Raw genomic sequence first — 19937 nt, 5'->3', positions numbered from 1 at the left:
ACCGAAAAAAAGACATAAAAATGCTGTGTGGTGGAGGAATGCTAGACATTGAACAAGAGAAAAAAACAGCTGAAGATTAATAATTAAGTAAAATGCACAGATACTTTATCACTGTTAATATGCTACTGCTAATTACTCTTTTAATTTATTTAATTAAAGAAGACAGAAGAGAAAGACATGATGATCATGATGAGGATACCGAATTTTCATAGGCTTCCATTTTAAAATCCTTCAGTGTTACTCTAAATAAACGTATAATGTCTGTGTTACAACAATTGGTTCTGAACTTCTCTCTCAGAAACAGCCCTCTACATGAAATAAAAGTGCTCTCCACATGTCCTCCTTCACACACTCTTGGACTATATTTATATCCTCCTTGCAGGTCTCCCTGAGGCTATGGAGGTCATCAGGCCATAATAAAATCAATTAAAGACAAAACTGAAGACAAGCTGTTTCAGGAAGTAGGTTCCACATGGTCTTATTCATTCCATATTCATGTGTGCAATAAAATTCAACGGGAAAAAAAAAAAAAAAGAAAGAAAGAAATGTACCTTTTGCTCTGTGTTTCTATGTACCTGAGTGTATTTCTACATATGAAAACCTTTTTGGCAGAATAACAAGTATTAAACATTCATTAGAATTGCAAATGTAACATTATTTGTTTGCTTCAGTATTTTTTGTTATTACTTTCAGCATCTTTCATCATTTAATTTAAAGTCCACAGAAGGAGCTTTATTCTAGAGAGTCTGTGTCCCCTATAATACTTTTCTCAGATGTTAGCTGTTTCCATAAAACAAAATATAGAAAAATAATATCTCAGCTTCAGAAATGGCTACATCTTGCACTCGATGTACTGAGACAGCTCCATGTGACAGAGAAGAGCACTGAAGAAACAGTGCTATTTAAGCCACAGAGTTAATGCAACCAGAATGTGGTTAAGGTGAAGGTCCCTATGGCAGAAATGTTGTTGGAGACTAACACAGCAACACTTAAAGAAGGAAGAAAAAAAATAATTCTGTGACACATTATAAGCTGCACAAAGTTTACTGCAGGGAATGTGCACTTTTAAACCTAACAAGAAGCTGGAAGGAAAGATAAAATGTAATCCAAAGTGACAAGATTTTAGCAGTTAAGCAAATAAGGATTTTATTTTTTGAATTTTGATCTCTGTTAGGGACCATGACTGAACTCACACACCAGCTTCTGAGCAGTAGCAGGAGGCTTGGGGAAGCAGCAGGCAGAACTTTGCCAGTAGCTGGATGCTGAATGTGGAACCTCCTACCAAAAGAGATGACAGTATACTGCTGCAAATCTCCAGTGGGTTTACATCACAAACACCTATCTTGAACAATCTAGTTAAATATGAAAATACACAAATAAAGTCATTTCCTGGATATCCATGATGCATAAGAACAACATAATTCACAATTTAGAACATGTAATTTATAGAAATAAATCTGTGTTCAACAGAGAAAAAAAAAAAAAGATTAAGATGTTTTGTGAATTTCAAATGAACAGATTTAGATTGGCATGGAAAGTTAAATAAAGAGGCTTAATTTAGTGTATTGATGTGTATGCCTCACTCAGCCCCATTTCCCATGGGAGAATGTAGATGAGAAGAAAGTGTTTATTGAATGAATTGCCAAGAGAAGACAGAGGAAGACCATGTAGAACTATGATAATACCAACTGAAAAACTGATGGACTGTTCCTAAGGAGACGATGACTGTGGATAGAGGAAGATGTTGCAAGTGCTGGCCAAATAGAGCAAATTTTTTGTGGACTCTCCTGCAAGTTAATTTTAGGTTCAAGTTATGTCAAAGTCAAATTAAGTTTAAATTAAGATGTAAAATATATGTAAAATCAGAAGCTTTATAAAGACTTGCTAGATAGGTGTGGAAGTAAAAGGAATATTTTATGGGATATGGGGCTGACAAGTTCAGGCAATGGCATAATTCACTCTGATGGCCATGCTAAAGACCTGAAATGGCAACCCAGCAGAAAGAAAACAAAGACAGTGACATAAGGCACATCACAACAGGTGCCAATTAGATTGAAGAAGACATATGCCCTAAGTGTAATTTTAAGAAGCAGGAATCCCATGATATTTCAACAAATGAAATTAAAATCACTTAGGACATTAAGAATTTTCCAGAGTATGAAGACAGAAACACGGTGGCAGTGAAACAAATGGCCTTCCCTCTGTGAGAGGGAAGGAATTACACCCCCGTATGACACTATACAACATCATTGACTAAATGTATGGAAAAGTTCAGTAGTTAAGTCAAAAGTTTAGTCCATTGGCTTACACAAATGGGTGAACATGGGTGAAAAACAAAACCATAGCAACAATGATACCACCACTGGTATAAGTCTGAATTTGATAACAAATTTCCAGATGCACTGAAACCAGGAGTTGTTGCTATAATAACCTATTCCAAATAAACAGACAATGAAGCAGCAAACCATCAGAAAGTTGTTTGAAAATTATCATAGGAAAATTTTTAGACCCCCAGGGCAGAGATGAGAAGATGCTGTTAATAAATGAATAAATCATGGTTGACTATGGAGAGAAGCGTAAAAAAGGAAGGCAACATGCACTCCTTGAATAAGCAGGTTGAAGAGAGACAGTCTTGATGGAGTGATGTGATGATCAAAGTGAAGTACAAACCACTGACAAATACACACAAAGGAGGCTGGAGAAATAATAAGATTTTTTTAAAAAAAAATGAATTTATCAATCATTTGGCTTATTATTATTTTTTAAATTATTATTATTATTTTGCACACCAGCAGGGGTCATCTGTTGACCAACAAATATTTGTCTTCATGCATTGTAAAAATATCTTTATGCTTATATGGGATTCAAACAGTGACTGAGAAAACAAGTCACAGAACTGACCAATTGGCACATTTCCATTTCTCTTGCTTTTGCATTATGTTCCTAGAAAGTTAACCACAGCTTCTTGTATTTGTCACTGTGAGTAAAATTCATGCAAATAAAGCACTTAGTCTTTGTATGAGGTTGGAAAACTCATAGCGTTTGGGAAAGAATTAAATTTATCCCTCAAATTGTGTGCATCATCTTATCAGCTCATGATCTGCATGCTCTGGCAGAAATATCCAGTCATGCACCTGCTCTTTCTTTAGCCTCCTCTAGGTCTCTTTCCCTTTGTGCAAGGTCACCACTGATAACAGTTTAGACCAGTGGCAAGGAAAAGATACACACCCTCTGTATTTTTCCCAGGACCCTTTGCATAGACAGTTTAATTGCAACAGTACTACTGCATCGTGTGGAATGCACTAAAGAGTTGCAACGATCATGACAAAGCAGAACATGACATTTCATCATTAGAGAGAGGATTTCTTCATTCCTAATAGAATAGAATTTTCATTCCTAAAAAGTTTTTTTTTTTTAAACACTGTACCACAAAATAGATAATGAAAACCGAAAGCTTTGAAAATACGGGTTTTCTGTGGGAAGTACAAAGGTCTGAGCCTGTAGAAAGGGAATTTCAATTTCAGTTTTTCAAAAATCTTCCTTAGTAATTCATACTTGCAATATCAAAAAACAATTTAATTGCAGATGAGTAATTACAGCGTTTCATTGTTTTTCTCTCTTAAATACTACTGAATGAAATGGGATGAAGTAATGTTAGTACACATTTCAGGACCTGAGAAAAGAGAAGATGGAAACCCTTTAACTACAGGGAACAAGTTCACAGATTCACATAAATGTTCCTGCCTTCTAAACATGTCCTTTTATCCTCATAACTCATATTGACTGAAACAGTGAAACAGTGGAGAAGAAAATGTCAGCAAAGCTGGCAGAAAATAGTAGTGGATGCAGATAAACTCCAACATAAAGATTTCCTATAATCTTATGCCACTGCTGTGACAATAACTTAAAAATACCTTTTCCTATCTGCTATTATAGAGTTCTGACATTTACAACTGCCTTTAAGCCGCCCTTGAAGCCAGTTCTTTGTGTAACAAAGGTGTAATATATTTTCTCTAGAAAGTTTGTTTTACTCTGGGAGACCATCCACAAACTCAGCATTTGTATGCAGCTATTAGGTAAACAGACACATGATTCTTTCACAGAAGTTAGCACACTATCATTGCCGAAGGAAAACATTTGTGATTCATATCTGAAATCCATCATGGCTGGCTCAGGTGGTACGCCTGGATATCTGGGTTCTCTGAAGCCTACAGAGAACAGTAGAGGATACTTATTTAGTGCACTGTCCGTAGGTCATCTCAGTCTAGACAACCTTAGTGCTCATCTATCTGTAGTTTTACTATCCCTAGATTAAAAAACAATGTGTCAAATGACTATAGTAGAAAAGGTCATAACCAGCTCTCTCAATGGAAGACATTGAGCAAAGTGGTAATCGAAAGACAGAAACAACTGCAAAGCTGCCCTGTGCCAAACAGATCTGCTGCCAGACTGTCAGAGTAGTTAGGAATCTCAGACTCTTTGATGCCCTTGAGGTCTCAGACACATCTGCTTAGAAAAACTGCCTTATTGCCTCTGAGCCAGCGAGGCAGGCGGCTGTGTTCTGCTGAAAGATGACTAGGCTGCCATGATCCATGCTTAGCTACAGTGTTCCAGGAACACTTCCAAGCACATAGATCTTAATAGGACTTCATTAGTCCAAAATACATATGCCTGTCTCCTTGCCAGCATCCTGGAGTATATTACCCTGCATTGCTCTTCATAGAGCACAAGATTAATCTGATAGGGTTAGCCCTTTTCTTCGTATTAATGGTGTTTCCCCAACTACTTTCCTTCTTTCCTTCTGAAATGAGCACCTTTCTTGTCTACTTCATTTCTCAGGAATATTGGAGCTGCTGATGCTGTGATAGAAAACCTGTGGAATTGTATTTCTGACTGTGGAAAGTTTATAATAGATACTAATTTCACACTTTTCAAAAGAGAAAACCAGCCTCATTTTCTCCAGCTGGCATTATGACAGCTGCAACCAAAAATGGACAGAGAAGAACTAGGGAACATTGGCACTTTAGGAATCAATGGGGAAATACCTGTGAATTGTCCCAAAGGAATTAGGGAGGGCTCCTCCAAAAAGGTGATACAGCCTATAGCCCATCTATTTTCCCCCTATACCAGTGCACAACAGATGGGAAACAAGCAGGAGGAGCTGGAAACCACTCTGCAATTAGAAAACCATGACCTAATCACTGCCATGGAAATATGATGGGACAAATAAAACAAAAGGAACACATCAATTAAGGGCTACAAGTTTTTCAGAAAGATAGGCAGGGAAGGAGGGGCATAGTGTTGCCCTCTGTGTTAAGGAAGGGATATATTGTGAAGAGCTGCCTCTGAGAAACAGACACAGACAGGTTGGGATCTTGTGTGTGAAAGTTAAGGTCCAGACGAATAAAGATATGGTTACGGTCTACTACAAGCCACCTGATCAAGGGGAGCCTGTTGACAAGGCCTTCCTGCTTCAGCTACAAGAAGCACTGAGCTCACAGGCTCTCATCCTGATGGGGAACTTCAATCCCCTGTCTAATCACTGAGAAAGCTACACAGGAGGCTGTAAGTGATCCAGGAGACTCTTGGTGTGTGTCAAGGATAACTTCCTGGTGCAGGTTTTAAAAAACCAGCCAGAGGAGAAGAATACCGGACCTGGTCCTCAGCAGTACATATAAACTCATGAAAGAGGTTTGGACTGGAGGCAGTCTGGGCCGCAGTGACCAAACTCTAGTTGAATTTGTGATCTCAAGGAATACGAGCCTGGCAAAAAGCAAAGTCAGGGCCCTGAACTTTGGTAGAGCAAACTTGCAGCAGTTAACCTAGTGGATGACATCCCTGGGACACTGTCCTTAGGGACAAAGAAACTAATCAGAGCTGGCAGCTCTTTAAGGACTTCAGAGTGCAAGATTTGTGTTTGTGACTCTGTGATCTGCTTCTTTTGCAGCTGCAGATTTCCCTGTGTATCCTGTGGAGCAGTCAGCTCTCTCTTGCCCACCTGCATATCCTTATGTAGATCACTTGCTCATCTCTTTTCTTTTGTCCAAACTTATATCCTGGACTGGTCCACTACTGATGAAAAAACACCACACTGATTAGTATATAGCACACATTGTGGATCAGTAGCATCAATCTTTTATTCAGACCCTTAATCTGAGCCATCTTCAGCTCAGACTACTCTCCAAAACCTTGTATGAAGGATAATTTTATATATATATATATATATATTTCCCCATGGATTCCTATCACCATTTTATCTTAAATACTGCAGTGGTCTTTCCTCTGGTCTTGACAAATATAACTTTGCTCAATCACATCCATTCTGAACAATGTGGCCAAAATCATTGTTACAGCCAGTGTCTCTGACCACACATTTGTCTAGGCATCCTTTTTTTTCTGTCTTTCCCCTTTCTCTCAATGCCTTTCTGTATATTTCTATTTCTTGGTATTCCATGGGTTTTGTACTGGGGGCACAGGGAGAACAGGAGTTTAAAGACTAGACCCCAAAGACAACTCAGTTAATTTTCAAAATGTAAAGTCTAGATGCTTATTCCTCTGTAAGACCTGGTCATAACATCTCCCTAAGTAGTGCTGCTTATTTTAATGATGAAATCTAAGTGAAAATATCAATGCTAGTTTAACCAGGGACTTGTTACAACACCTTAATGAGAAAGGGAGACCTATTAACAGTTTTCTCTGAAAATGAAAGAGCTGTGATTTTCTGCTGTTCATGTGTTTTAAAGGCCAATAATACAACGCTATATTGGCCTGAATGACAGCTTACAGCCCCCATCTGGGAGGAAAAAAACAGGAAAAGGAGAGACGGCTCACGTCTGTAGCAACCAGGTGTTACAGAACTGCACAGTGCCAGAGAGTTCTCTATAAATGAGCTCTCTGCTTGCTAAGCAGTCCTGTTTCCCTTGCACAGCCCATTCATCTTCCTTCCACTGGGCAGCATGAGCTGCAGCATTAACTGCTGCCTTGGGACTGCGTTCACTCTCTTGCATGTATCCACCTTGGCAAATAAGCCTTTCCCATGGTTTTAAATTAAACAACTAACAAAAAAAAAAAAAAAAAAAAAAAAAGTTAACCCAAACCTCTTTGTACATCCTTTACTGGTAGGTCTCTGAGGCAAGAAAGATGCCAGCAGAGAGGTGTGTGCTGCTGATCCTCACCGCAGTCACACCTGAAAAATCATAGACAGGCTCCTCCTCTGCTGGCAGGAGATGCCTTCTCTATCTGTCTCTTTAGAGTGACTTGAATATTTTTGGTGTACTATTCATGGTCCTTCTCTTATCCTGATTTCACACTAATGCAGCTTGATTGGCTTGCTAGACTAAGTTTAGCTCCATGGAACAGAGAGAAACTAATCCTTCTTTTATGGGTGCTTATGATTTAGCATAACTTTCCTAGAGATATATTCGTTTATTAAAGTTAACCTTATTTTTTCCTGATCTAACATAGTGACTGACACCACATGGACTATCCATATTTTTGGATGTAGACAAATTTTGCTTGCATGGTAATATATGTTAGAAATGATGCCACAGTGAATGATCATCACTTGCATACCATGTAAATTAGTCATGAATCAGTGAAAGAAGAGAGAGAAACAATGAATTTAGCTAGATGTGAAGCTCTAGTGATTTATCCAGAAATTTGAAATAACCTCTGGCTTATGCAGTTCACATTTGTAGTGGTCATTATTCAAGATATCTGTCCGGTTTGGCTACATTTGCCCCTGAAATTCATTTACAGAACTTATATTATAATGCCTATTGGGATTATGGGCTGGTGGTAGCCTCAACACTGATTATTTTGTACAAATATAGAAAGCTGTAAAATAATCTGCACAATTTCAGATATATTGAAATGTATTATTGGCTGAGAATTAACTGCAAAATATCTCAATGCTTTGTTTAATTGGCTTTGAAATGTAAAAAAACACCTCCACATGTCAACTTATATTCAAAAGAACCTTGTATTCAAAACAGCTGCATGTATGCATCTACATGTATGCACTACATGTATGAAATAAAGTTAACTAATTCAATTTCCTATAGGAAAAAACAAAACAAAACAAAACAAAAGTTCTACAGTGTTTTACAACTAGTGGAGACATCAGGGAGTGACGTCATAAATGTCTCAACAGATGGAAGATTTGATCTAATAATGTAGAAAAAGATACTCACAAATAATTTATTTGTCAATTGGTGGGGGAAGAAAGTGAATAATTTATTTGGTCAATATTATTCAATCACCAATAGAGCTGGTAAATAATTTATAAATTTACTTATGAATAATTTATTTATCAATTGATGGAAGGAGGAAATTAATGAAGTAAATAATATTCAAATAACACTCAACAGGCTCTCAGACCCAGGCAGGGCAGCCACACAGGATCTGAGGAATGGATTTTGTTCTCCTCAGCCTGATGACAGGCTGTGCACCAATGCAGCACGTCACCAAAGTGCAGCAGCCCTGTAGCTGCTTCTGTAGTTTGCTGATAGCAATCACCTTCTTTCTCATCTACCCACCAAGTCCAATAAATCACCAAAGGTGCCCTGACAGTGCTGGGTGGTTTCTCTGTCTTTGGTGGGAAGCAGCTTGGAAATTCCTCATGTAGTAGTCTGCTGGTGTCTGCAGACCGTCTGCTTCTGACACGTGCTAGCAAAGGCTGCAGGTGCCATCACAGCCCTTCAGCAGCTTGAAATGTGTCACACGGTTGAGAAATGTGCTGCACCCTGCTTGTGCACGCAAAATAGGAAGCAGAGGGTTTCCCTCAGAAAGCCACAGGGCAGTGCCCCTTATTCCCAAACAGACTGCAAAAATGAAAAGTAAAACTCCAAGATAATCTAGGAGAAAAAAAAACCTTAACAGCTTAAACTATTTCATTGTGCATCCTTAAAGGGGCAAATTGTCAAGCTGCTGAGATCCACAACAGATTTTAAAAGTCTGGTTGTGCAACTGAATCGTGCTGTGCATGAAATCACATGACAAAGTGTTGACATGTAAAGAGTTAAAAATACCCCCCTTGACACCCTGTCTTTTCAAATATGACTTCACAGGCTTGCTACTTTGACAGTTGAAATCATTTCAAGGCAAATCTTATTTGAAAATAATTTCTAGATTTGTGTGTGCGGGGAAATTTAGTAATATTTATTAATATCTTCCTAATGTGGCTGTGTGAGATGGAAGTTTCTCAATGCGTAATGCATTCAGAAACATCCCACTGCCTTCAGACAGAATCCACTGGTTTGCTCTGAGTTCACTTTATGGCCATTGAATGGATCATTTACAAAACCAGTCTGAACATTAATCAGGAGCTGTAAAATAGTATCATTAATAAAAATATTTTCAACATAACTTCTGTTGTACTGTAATCTCACTTTGTAATAGCTGGCATAAAGACACAAATAAAAACTAAGCATGAGGATATGAGCAGTTTTTTTTTTTTTCCCATTTTCAAAGTTTTAAGTTTAATGGTGGATATATGTGTAGTTTGGGATGAAAACAGATGCTCTTTATGAATAGACTAAATGGAGGAATCAGCTGGCTTATGCCCTCCTCTCAACTGCTACCAGGGTTTTTACATCCTTTGTTCCTTTGTTAAATATAAAGTGTAAGCACTGAAAATAAAATAAAATAAAATAAAATAGATGAAAGTTTATGAATTATACACGGTCAAAGAGTTTATTAGTGCTCTGTGCTCAGCCTCTTGGGAGTCACTGGAAGTAGGGCTTTGAGCAATTTCTAAATTTTCAAATGGGTTCTCCATTTCTTTATCTCATTCAGCTTTTGATATGGTGCATAAATTATTTATCAGGGCTACCATTATTTCATTAGCTCGTGTTGTCCTCTGGCACCATGTCTCCAGAATGATATTCATTTTGCATTTGCAATTACTAAACTTAAAAGAAATCAGTTAATTCTTCCTCTCTTCAGTTCTCTCATTTAGCAGAATGATGTGTGAAGGACTGGGATGGAAAAGAATTCCATTTTGACCTTGAATCCTAATTACTCTTTTCATCCTGCCATTTCACCAGAAGTAACTGAAGTTTATGTGGGAAATATTTCTATTTTCCTTTCCCTCTCTCATTTTTAATGAGAAGATGTGATAGGAAATAAATTTTTCCACATCATAAATTCACCATTAAAGCTTTAGTGAATTATGTGCTATGCTGGTTAAGTTCAGAGAAGGATGCTCTTTTATATACTTCAAGTCCGTCTCCTGGAAGTTAATTTTTGAAGTATTTCATCTCATAGCCTCCTGGCTGCAGTAGTATCTGAACGGAGGAGCTTCTTGATTACTTCACTTTAAAGAGAGTAAAAGAGACACTAGTCTTTTCCCCCACCAGAGTGTACAATATGTTCACAAACAAATGTTGATTCTGATTCTGCTGAGCACAGCTGTATCCCCACACAAGGGCGCTGTCAGGACTGGGGATGGATGGCTGTGATGCGCTCCTTCCCCTGTGCTGACAGACACCCAGGTGAAGGACTCGCTTCCTGGCATCTCTGCAATAGACACCGCTTTCTCAAATGCAAGATCACAGTCTAGAAGAAGAAAGCAATATTATAGTGTTACCTACGATAATTTTACTAGTACCAGATGTGGATCAATTTCTTTCAGGTAGGAGAGTCTGACTTACAGGTTCCCTTAATTCTTCAGTCTTTGAAGATGCTTCTCTCAGGACTCCATTAAAATTGCTGTTACCTACCTTATTTCTCATTAGAAATATTTATTTTCTTAAAAATCAATGTCCTGTATTACTTCTCTGAGCAATTCTTCTTGAGGGGGCAGGAACTTTTAGTCTTATAAATGTATTAATTGTACTGCATATGATCAAATTTAATGTATCTAGTAATCTGTGGGACTGAGTAATAACAATTCTTAACAATTATTGATAACGATTAAGAATCCAAAAAGGTGGAATGATGGCAGGGGCCACATTGCTGCTAACAACAGAATCAAACTCTGGAGAGCGTGGTAAGAGACAGGGTACCTCCTCACTCCAACTATTGGTATTATTGTTATCTGTTTAATAGTTATCTATGGACTATGAAGTTGCAGAGATGTCTTTATGTTGTGTTAGATCAGCACAGGAAGTTTCTAACTTGTTTTATAAAACGTAGACATAAAGTAGGTACAAAGGTACCATGGAGTTGAAGTTTTATATATGAAGAGAACCTTGCTCTCTTCTATTGCAAAGGACTGTTGTTACTTTTATATTTAACATTTATTCTTTCCTTTCCCTTTGAATTTGTAGATATAGTTTTTGCCTCTGAAGGGTGCTTGTTCAGAACCCTTGACAGATAAAGCTACTCGCAGAAGAGATGCCACCTTAGCCTCATCAGAAGAAAGTTTCTCTAACTACACCTTGTCAGGGGAACAGTTCAGTGCCTGAGAGCCATATCTGCTGGGACTCCAGGAGCAATTTTTTTTTTTTTTTTTTTTTTTTAATGCAGATACACAACTCCTAGGCAGAAAAATGTTTCCCTAATGTGAGGCCACTGCTCCCCCCTGCTCTCTTCTCTCCAGCTGCCTGTTTTTTCCAGGGAGAAGCTTGTGGGCTTCTGCCCAACCTGCCCATGCTCCCAGGCAGCCCAACTTCAGGCTTTGTTCACACTGCTGTGTGGAGAACAAGGATGATTAAAAATAAACCAACCCTCTACACACATTCACATTCCTTGTCCTAAGCCCTCACAGCTCTATCAGCACACGGTGCAGAAACCAGCCATAGAACTATGAACATGTTAGTACCCTTTGATGCACCAGGCAAGAAAGAAAAAAAGAAATCTTTTATCTCTTAGAACGCTAACAGTTTCTTTCCATCTATGAAAATAACAAACACTTGCTTTGAAATAAAGTCTGTCAGCAGAATATTAATGGAAAGCACTTCTGCAGACTAGTATTTAGGATCTACTCTGCAGTAGAAAGGTAAAAAGAAAATAAAGGCAACCACCCAATTGTCTCCTGTCAGAGAGAGACTGTTCTGCACAACACTGTGCATCCTGTTACTTCCAAGGTTACTGCAGTGGCCAGCCCCAGCACACGGAGCTTCTCTTGTAATTGCAGCCTCTGTAAGGATATAAATGTTACACAACAACAGCAGCTGCTAGGCTTATCCCTTGAACAAACAGAAGATAATACAATTGAGTTTGCTTTTGGCCAAGGAAGGTCTATTCAGAGGGGAACATAATTCTTTGGATAAAATTGTGGATCAGATTATTTGACACCGATTTAATACTTGGGATTCAAGAGGCTCTCACTGCTATCGTGGTGTCATTCCTATACATTTTCATACAGTGTCTCAAGCCTTGATGGCTGCAATGTTGTGATAACAGGACAGCTCCTCCTGCCTGTGGCTGCCTCTCAAGTTGCAGCTTGGAAAACATACACTCCATTGACTTCTTCCTCTGTTCAGGGTTACCATTTTTCCACCAGATCCTTCCCCTGCCAGCTAACAGAAGTAATCGAGCTGAGACCTCTGCTGTGACTGGCAGTGCATTGAGCTGTACCAACCATCTGCTTTATAGAAAGGCAGATGTGTTTGAAATTTCTGTAGAAGAACAATACTATTATTATTTCTAATTAATAGTCTACAAGGACACAAAACAATTCCAAATAAAATTAAGTCCCAATCAAAAAAGTCGTGTGATTTCTCATTGATTGCATTTTAAAGTCAGAGTTGCATTTTTTTTTTTTCCCACAGGATATAATAGCTTTGTGATAGCTGTCTTTCTAGTGAGATTGAAACTGAAACAAGACTTTTTTATTATTATTATTTATTTATTTATTTTGATGTAATCAATTGTTTAAAGGAAGATCTATTTTAATTAGAATGGCACAGCGAAGTCTGTCAAGCTTATGCTCCTCTGGAAGTTTATTATGAAGTTGTGCAGAAAGAAAAATGCTCTGTGTGTTTACTCTCTCCCAAAGGGCCAGATGAAGTTAAAATGAGCCTTTGTGCCTGCTAGCACATACAGACCCCATGGGTCTCCTAAATTCCTGCTCTGCAAAGGCTGCTGCATACTGAGAAAAGGAAATATCATCGCCTTTCTTCAGAATGGCAGATTAAGTTTTCCCTGGTTCCTCCTTTCTGAGGATCAGACTCTAACATAACATATATGGATGCTAAAGAGCCCAGATGGCTGGTTCAGCTTTAAATTAATAACATCAGCACTCCAGTCAGATGGGGGATGATACAGTTGTTAAGTTTGTTCACCCCCACAACTTCTGTGTGTTGCACTAATAGTTTAATTTAGTGCTACTTGCATTCCTCTTGCCCAAATTTCAGAAAACTGTTGTTGAATAGCAGTTGCCTGTATTTGGCCATGAATATTCAACATTAGAAGAGACACAGCACCATGTTTCAGACTGTGACAGTTAAAACTCTTGAGAAGTTGTAAAAATAAAACTAATAATATCGGAGTTAAGTCTTTTGATGCTACAGGGAGGAGACGTTGTAAAAATCTGTCTCTCCAAATTCAGGAACTCTTGGTAGCTCATGACTGCATTTCAAGGGGATGTTAGTAAAGGAAAAAAACACAGTTTGGAACAGCACTCTGTACTATGCAGTATGAATGAACAAATCCTGAATAAGAATGATCATGGATCAGTGGAAATCAATACAACAGGACATTTAACGGTGATGCAGGAAAATCTGTAGCACTGTGAATGAATCCTTGGAAAAGCAAATCAATATTAAGCCAGTCATTCATTAAAGAATGACCACGAAAATGATGGGGTTTCAGTAAGAATCTAAAAACTGGATAAAGGCATACAATGTTATCCACAGTAAAAAAAATAAAAATAAAATAATAATAATAAATAAATCTACATTTCATTGTGTTTGAACAATCCAACTTACATTTTGGGTAGAACCAACATCAAATATTTAGCACTTGCCTAATGGAAAGTGACTTACAGAGGTATCTACAATAGCAGAGAGGTCATCCTATTACAGAGGGCCATGGACAGATGTTCCTGTTTACAGTATAAATTATTTTTTCTCCCATTGTTTCCTTATGTTCTTGAAGGGCAGTTAAAGTTTCTGGGGAATGAATACATATCTCTTCCTTGCTATTTCCTTCAGAATATAAGGAAAGACTGAAAGTGGCTTTGGTGTGTGTTATATTCCAGTCTTCTTGATGAGGTGACATTTTTCTGTTGTGGGTCCAAGGCTGCATTCCTAAAGCACTGGGCTCTGTTACTCCATCGGAGCTCCAAGCCCACCCTCCAGAGGACTCTTCCTCTCTGAGGAATATACTTATCAGTCTTTAACTGTTCTTCTCAATCCTTGCTTGTGAAAGGGGTAGAAAACTCATTATATTCTTCTTGCACTATGTTTTCCTTAACTAAATTATATTTGCCACTGTAAAAGTCCTATTGATTAATTTAATAGATCTTTTGTTCTTCCCACAGATTGATGTCTTACTTTTTATCTTGCCTTCTTGTGCATTCTTCACTTCAGTCTATTTAAGTATTCTGAAAGCTTTATAACATTTTTTAAACTCTTTATTCTTTTATCACTCATGTATCAGCCTGGACAGGGGTGAAATCACACAAGCACTCAGCAACTACCAGCCACAACCAGGTCCTCTCCCCCCGCCATCCCCCAGGGTAGTGTCTGGTGCAAAGATGACAAGTGCCAAAAGGATTTGTCACTCAGAAAACTGACATCAGGAACACTGGGCTAAAAGTTGACTCCAATCCCCAACAGGACTGTGTATGAATATATATGATTTTCTTTTGTTTTTAACAGAAAATATTCTGACAGCGCTTCTTGGATCTCATCTCTCTTTCAGCTGGAACCTTGGGAAGTCAGTCAAGGTGTGAAGCTGCAATAAATCCTGAGGACCACAGAAGAGGCAACAAGAAAACAACTATTATACTTGTGTGATAATATGGTGGGTAAAGTGATGGGGTAGAGAAAGCAGGACATAACACTTAATGATAAAAGTGCTCCCTGGTCAGTACCCTAAATGTCAAAAGTGTCACCAAGCAATTTAATGCAGCCAGCAATCTGACTTCAGAGCTGCATGGTGGAAAGTCACATTACCCTGGATGGTAGTCTTAAATCACTATCTCAGTCTACACAGTTCACATTGTACTGAGTATCTAGGCTTTTTACAAATTTCCCATCTGCATACAGCAATTTGCTTGTTGATGTTTAGACATGATTGACATAATTCGACAATCTGGCTTATTAGTTTGCTTTGTAACTATGTAAAACACTGACAATGATTATCCCAGTTGACTGAGGACGTTTCCTGTGACACAGTAAACAAATGTAGCAAAGGAGGCTTTTTCCAAGTGATTACTCCAGTCCCCTAATGAGAATGTTAACTTATTTCATCAGCTCTGCACTACACCAAGCTTCCTAATGAATCCTGAAGTCATGCAGGTCTGTTTCTTCAGCCTGGGGTACAGTAGCTAGGACTGTATTCCAGTGGTCTTTTCTCCCATCTTCAGCTACATTATAATGAAGCCATTTTTTAGATTGCCTGCACAAGGGCATTTCTTTGAAAAAGGAAGTATTTCCAAAATTTAGTTTCAAAACCAAACTCCTTAGAGGATTGCTTATTCCTATAAATCAGTGTCTTTTAATGGAAAGAACCTGATGAGAGAATGAGTAATGATAGCTAAAAAAAAAAAGAAGAAGGAATCAACCCGCTCATTAACCTGCTTGCAGAGTAAATCCTCTGTGCTCTGAAGGCCAGGATTTAAGACAGTTCCTTTAAATAAATATATATATATATATTCATATGAATACTGTTCTTCTCCTCCCTTCTGTAAGTTATATTTGGGTCTTCAATGGTTTTATGTAGGGGACATTCTTCAGGTGAATGCAAACATCACTGCTGATTTATACGGAGAAAATAACACATGGTATTCCCAGGGGAAAAAATCATTACCTTGGTTTTGGTGCATCTAATTACAATAAGCCTCAATCATACTCACCATCTACCCTAATTATCGAGGGAATTGGCAGTGTTTAACAATGAAGGAAAGAGTGCTCCAGTGTCCAATTAAGGTTTTCTTTGAGGATTAATAAATCATGTCTCATCAGCCCCACTGACCCAGAGGTGTTAATCTTCACCTTATCACTCTAATCTTCAAGTAAAATTCTGCAGATCAAGAGCAACAGAATGGTTGAGTTAATTGTTCCATTAAGTTGATGAAGTCTTTATGCCCATGTCCAATAATATGCTATTCCCTAAGCATCTTTCCGGGCTCTGCTACAGAACAGAAAACAAAAAAATAATATAAAGAGTGCCACAGCCATTGGTCGCAGGTGAGCAGTGGCTTGGACTCTGATCTGTACCTGTCTTATATGACTACTGATGCTACATTCACGCACTGCAGCAAGACAATGAGAAGATGATAAAGAGCGAAGAGAGGTTTTAGCACATCTAAATGCAGTTGCAAAAAGAAGTAAATCATATAGTCAATAATGTAAAGAAGACTTAACTGTTATCTGCTCTGTGAACAGTATCCTTGATTAGAAGGCATAAACAATACTGTTTTATTTAAGGGCAAGTATCCAGATATTTCACTGTAAAAAGTTTTTCTTATTGACAAGCCTACAGTAATCATGGACAGCATGGGAAATTGAGTTAAAATATGCTCCTAACCACTACAACAAATTAGAGATCAGATTTTAACTGTGTTCCCAGTCTATTTGTATTTGTTTGTGTTTCTAAGTAATCAGTCATGTTAGATTCTTTTGGCATGAATATTCACAAATGTACTGAGCTCACAGTAAAAAATCAATTTCATAAACATTTATTTTCAAAAAGTTCCTCTTCATTATGTGAACTGAGAAGGAAAGGAAATGGGAATTGTTACCTTTCAGGGCATGGATCAAATACTTGCAAATACTGAACAAAGGGAAAGGGCAAAAAATGGGATCAAAGACAATAATTTCATGGGGTGGGTAGAGGGGTGAAGGGAGGTGGACTGGATTTGTGAAAGGCTTTTGAATGCATAATCTTTTTTTTATTATTATTATTTTTTCTCCCTATTCACACATTATTTCCTTCCCCCCCTCTGCCTCTTTTTCTTCTACACAAAACATAAATCCCTGATTTTCCTCTTGCCCCTCAGTCCAGCCCCAAAGCAATGAATCTCATACTCTTCCAGGAGTGAAAGACTAAACATGCTGTATTGGATTCAATAGCACAGGAGGAGCATGTGCTTAAAACAAGACAAGCATTAAACAAGGGTTAAAGAATTAGTTGAGAGGAGATAAAAAAAGAGTAATATTTTTCTCCCTTCTGTCAGAAACACGAGTTTTATATATATATATATATATATGTATCTATATTCTGAAGCTCAGGTAAAGCCTCTTATGTTACGCACTGAATTCACTCCTCAATAAACACCTAAATAAGAAAATACAGCATTAAACAGCATGACTGTTAATGTTTTTCATAAAGATTTCTCAGCTAATTTTGAACAGTTCTCTCAGCTGCTGTTTCGTTCATAGTATTGTTTCTTTTTTGCATCTTGAAGATATTTCAAATAGATTCATTTTAGAAAAAAAAAAAAAAAAAGATAAGCTATGATCATGTCTCCTCTCTATGTCCTGTGCTAAGAAATAGGATATACCATTATACTGACTTCAAAGCACTGAATCTATAAAAAGAACAACTGACTTTCACATCAAAGTGTGCATCTAATAAAGCACCCACACCAGATCATTTAAATGATTATTTTCACCAATAAAGTTTTGGGATAAGTAGTGGGAAAGAGGCAAATCGAGTTATCATCTTATCTCCCTTTCAACAATTTATTATTCAACAAAATACAAGGTATGCAATATTCCCAAGGTCACTCTACCATCCTCCTTCAAGGACACCATTAAAACTCTCTTGTAGTATAAGAATATGAAAACAAACAAACAACAAAACACAAAAACAAAACACAAACAACAACAAAACAACAACAAAACCACAATTCTCCCTTACCCTCCAGCCTAAGAGGATTCAAACTCACATATCTCACCTCCCAAGAGAATTACAACCTTTCCATTTATGGGCTGGTGTCTTTATGTATGTGCATGCATGTGCAAATGTACAGAGACAGAGAGACAGACAGAACATTGCACTGCTTCTAAGAAAGCTGTTTTATTTTACATTAAATAATTAAGGATTCCTTAGGCCAGAGAGCAGGACAGAGCATGACTAGAAGCAGCAATTAGGACAGTCAGAAAGGACAAGGAACACCTGCTTTTTGTTCTTTGCTTCAAAGCATACTCGTTATTTAAATCTGTGACTGCTCGAATTTAAATACGTAGCTGAGTCCTTGCCCCTAGCCTGGCTGATGAAGCATGTGAGCCCTCATGTTCCAGGTGACTGGTTAGGTACATCAGAGGACTTCCAGAAAAAGAAGTCTTTCCTAGTCTGCTGCACTGGGGCAGTTTCTGGCACTGGGTATTTGCTAGGGCATGATTTTGTCAGGTCACTGCCTCATTGGGTAATCACAAAATTCAAACACATCTCAGAAAGCTCAGGACTCAGTTACAGCTGTATTACTTTTCTGCTGCACTTGTGTTTGACTGGTTCTTCTCACAGGAGGAAAGAGATGGTAAAACTATGCCAGTATTTCTTTTTGGGCAAGCTTAAAGAAAAGTGATGGCACTAGTTTCCCAGGTAAGAGTCCTAGCATAAACCAAAGGTGAATTCTCAAATAAAACAATTGTCTACCATTTTTTCTAGTCATGCTGGTTCACAGAAGTACCTTTAGAATGTACCTAAGGTTGGAGTTAAGGGTTACAGGATTAATTACTGCCAACACCTAGGTCACTCATCTGGGTTATCAAGGTTCAAGTCAATGCTCCAGAACAAATAATTAATCATAATTCTCTATTTGCATTAGGTGAATGGATGAAATATCATATAAATATGTGGAATGTGTCTGGTTCATCAAATATAGAAGGAAGGCTTTGGCACTTAGCGGTAGGACATAATTTACGTCCAAGAATATTGAGAGAAAGATGTCTCTCTAGCCAGAGGTAAATGATTCTTCCCCCTTCATTTAATTACTGATTTGTCTAGGTACTTTCTTCTGCAGTTCCAAGGTGGAGCACTGCACCAGGGATTGAGGACTCCAGGAGATGTTAGTTAAATACTCTACATGTCAGTACACATCTTCTAGCTGAATCTATGTAGGTATAACCTATGTCCCTTCTCCTATTTAATTCTTAAAATGTACAGAAGAAACAGGTGTTTCCAAAGTTGGATGAAACCATACACATTATTTTCAGTTATTGCTCTTAGAAAAGAGATGTGTGAGACAGCATTGGAAATTGTTCTGTTGACAAAATAAAATCAGTTATGCAAAGAGCATTATTATGAGACAAGTAAAATGTTTGGAAAGTAGTTAAGTGTTCCCATTCATGCATTTTTAAAAATAGATTTATAAAATGCATCCAATTCATAAGAGTTTTGCCTTTCGTACTTTTTTTTTTTTAATTGTAGAATTCCACCGAATGATTATCTCTGCACATTTTTTACATAGCAGTAAAGTAATTTTATATCTTCTTCCATATCCCTCTACCTGAATTTTAATAATAATGGGTTTGAAGAGTTATAAATACAAAACTGAAAGCAACAAGCTTGACAAACTAGAATGCATGAAAAATCTGAGTATCAACATCCTTTCCTGATTTGTGACAAATTACACCAAGTTTGTACAAGATGTTACCTTCTTGTTTCTTCTCTTAAAAACAAAACAAACAAAACAAAAACAAAAGCCCCTGCATTTATGATTCTCATTTTGTTTGGCAGCAAAAAGTAAATGAAATTAAAAGGGACTAAAACCTGTTTAAAGTGATGAAAAATGAAAGGGGAGCCACGTGCACACCTTTCTTTCAACTGCTTTTATTTCATCAGCCCATATAACTGGGCATCTATCTATAAATCAGTTG

At 37.7% G+C, this 19937-nt stretch overlaps 1 protein-coding gene across 8 annotated transcripts in view; it reads right to left on the bottom strand.

Moving 5' to 3' along the window:
• HS3ST5 (heparan sulfate-glucosamine 3-sulfotransferase 5) overlaps nucleotides 1-19937 on the bottom strand; it is a 200472-nt gene that overhangs the window by 9820 nt on the left and 170715 nt on the right. Inside the window, exon 1 of one of the 8 annotated variants that reach the window (XM_035320129.1) lies at nucleotides 5999-6021. The exons of the other annotated variants lie outside the window; for them this stretch is intronic. The gene's annotated coding sequence lies outside the window, so the exon portion shown is untranslated. Of the gene's footprint in view, nucleotides 1-5998; nucleotides 6022-19937 lie in introns of those variants that run through there. 8 annotated transcript variants of the gene reach the window in all.

Source organism: Oxyura jamaicensis, chromosome 3, assembly GCF_011077185.1.
Source record: "Oxyura jamaicensis isolate SHBP4307 breed ruddy duck chromosome 3, BPBGC_Ojam_1.0, whole genome shotgun sequence".
Lineage (NCBI taxonomy): Eukaryota > Metazoa > Chordata > Aves > Anseriformes > Anatidae > Oxyura > Oxyura jamaicensis.
This window is presented reverse-complemented; position numbering and strand designations above follow the sequence as displayed.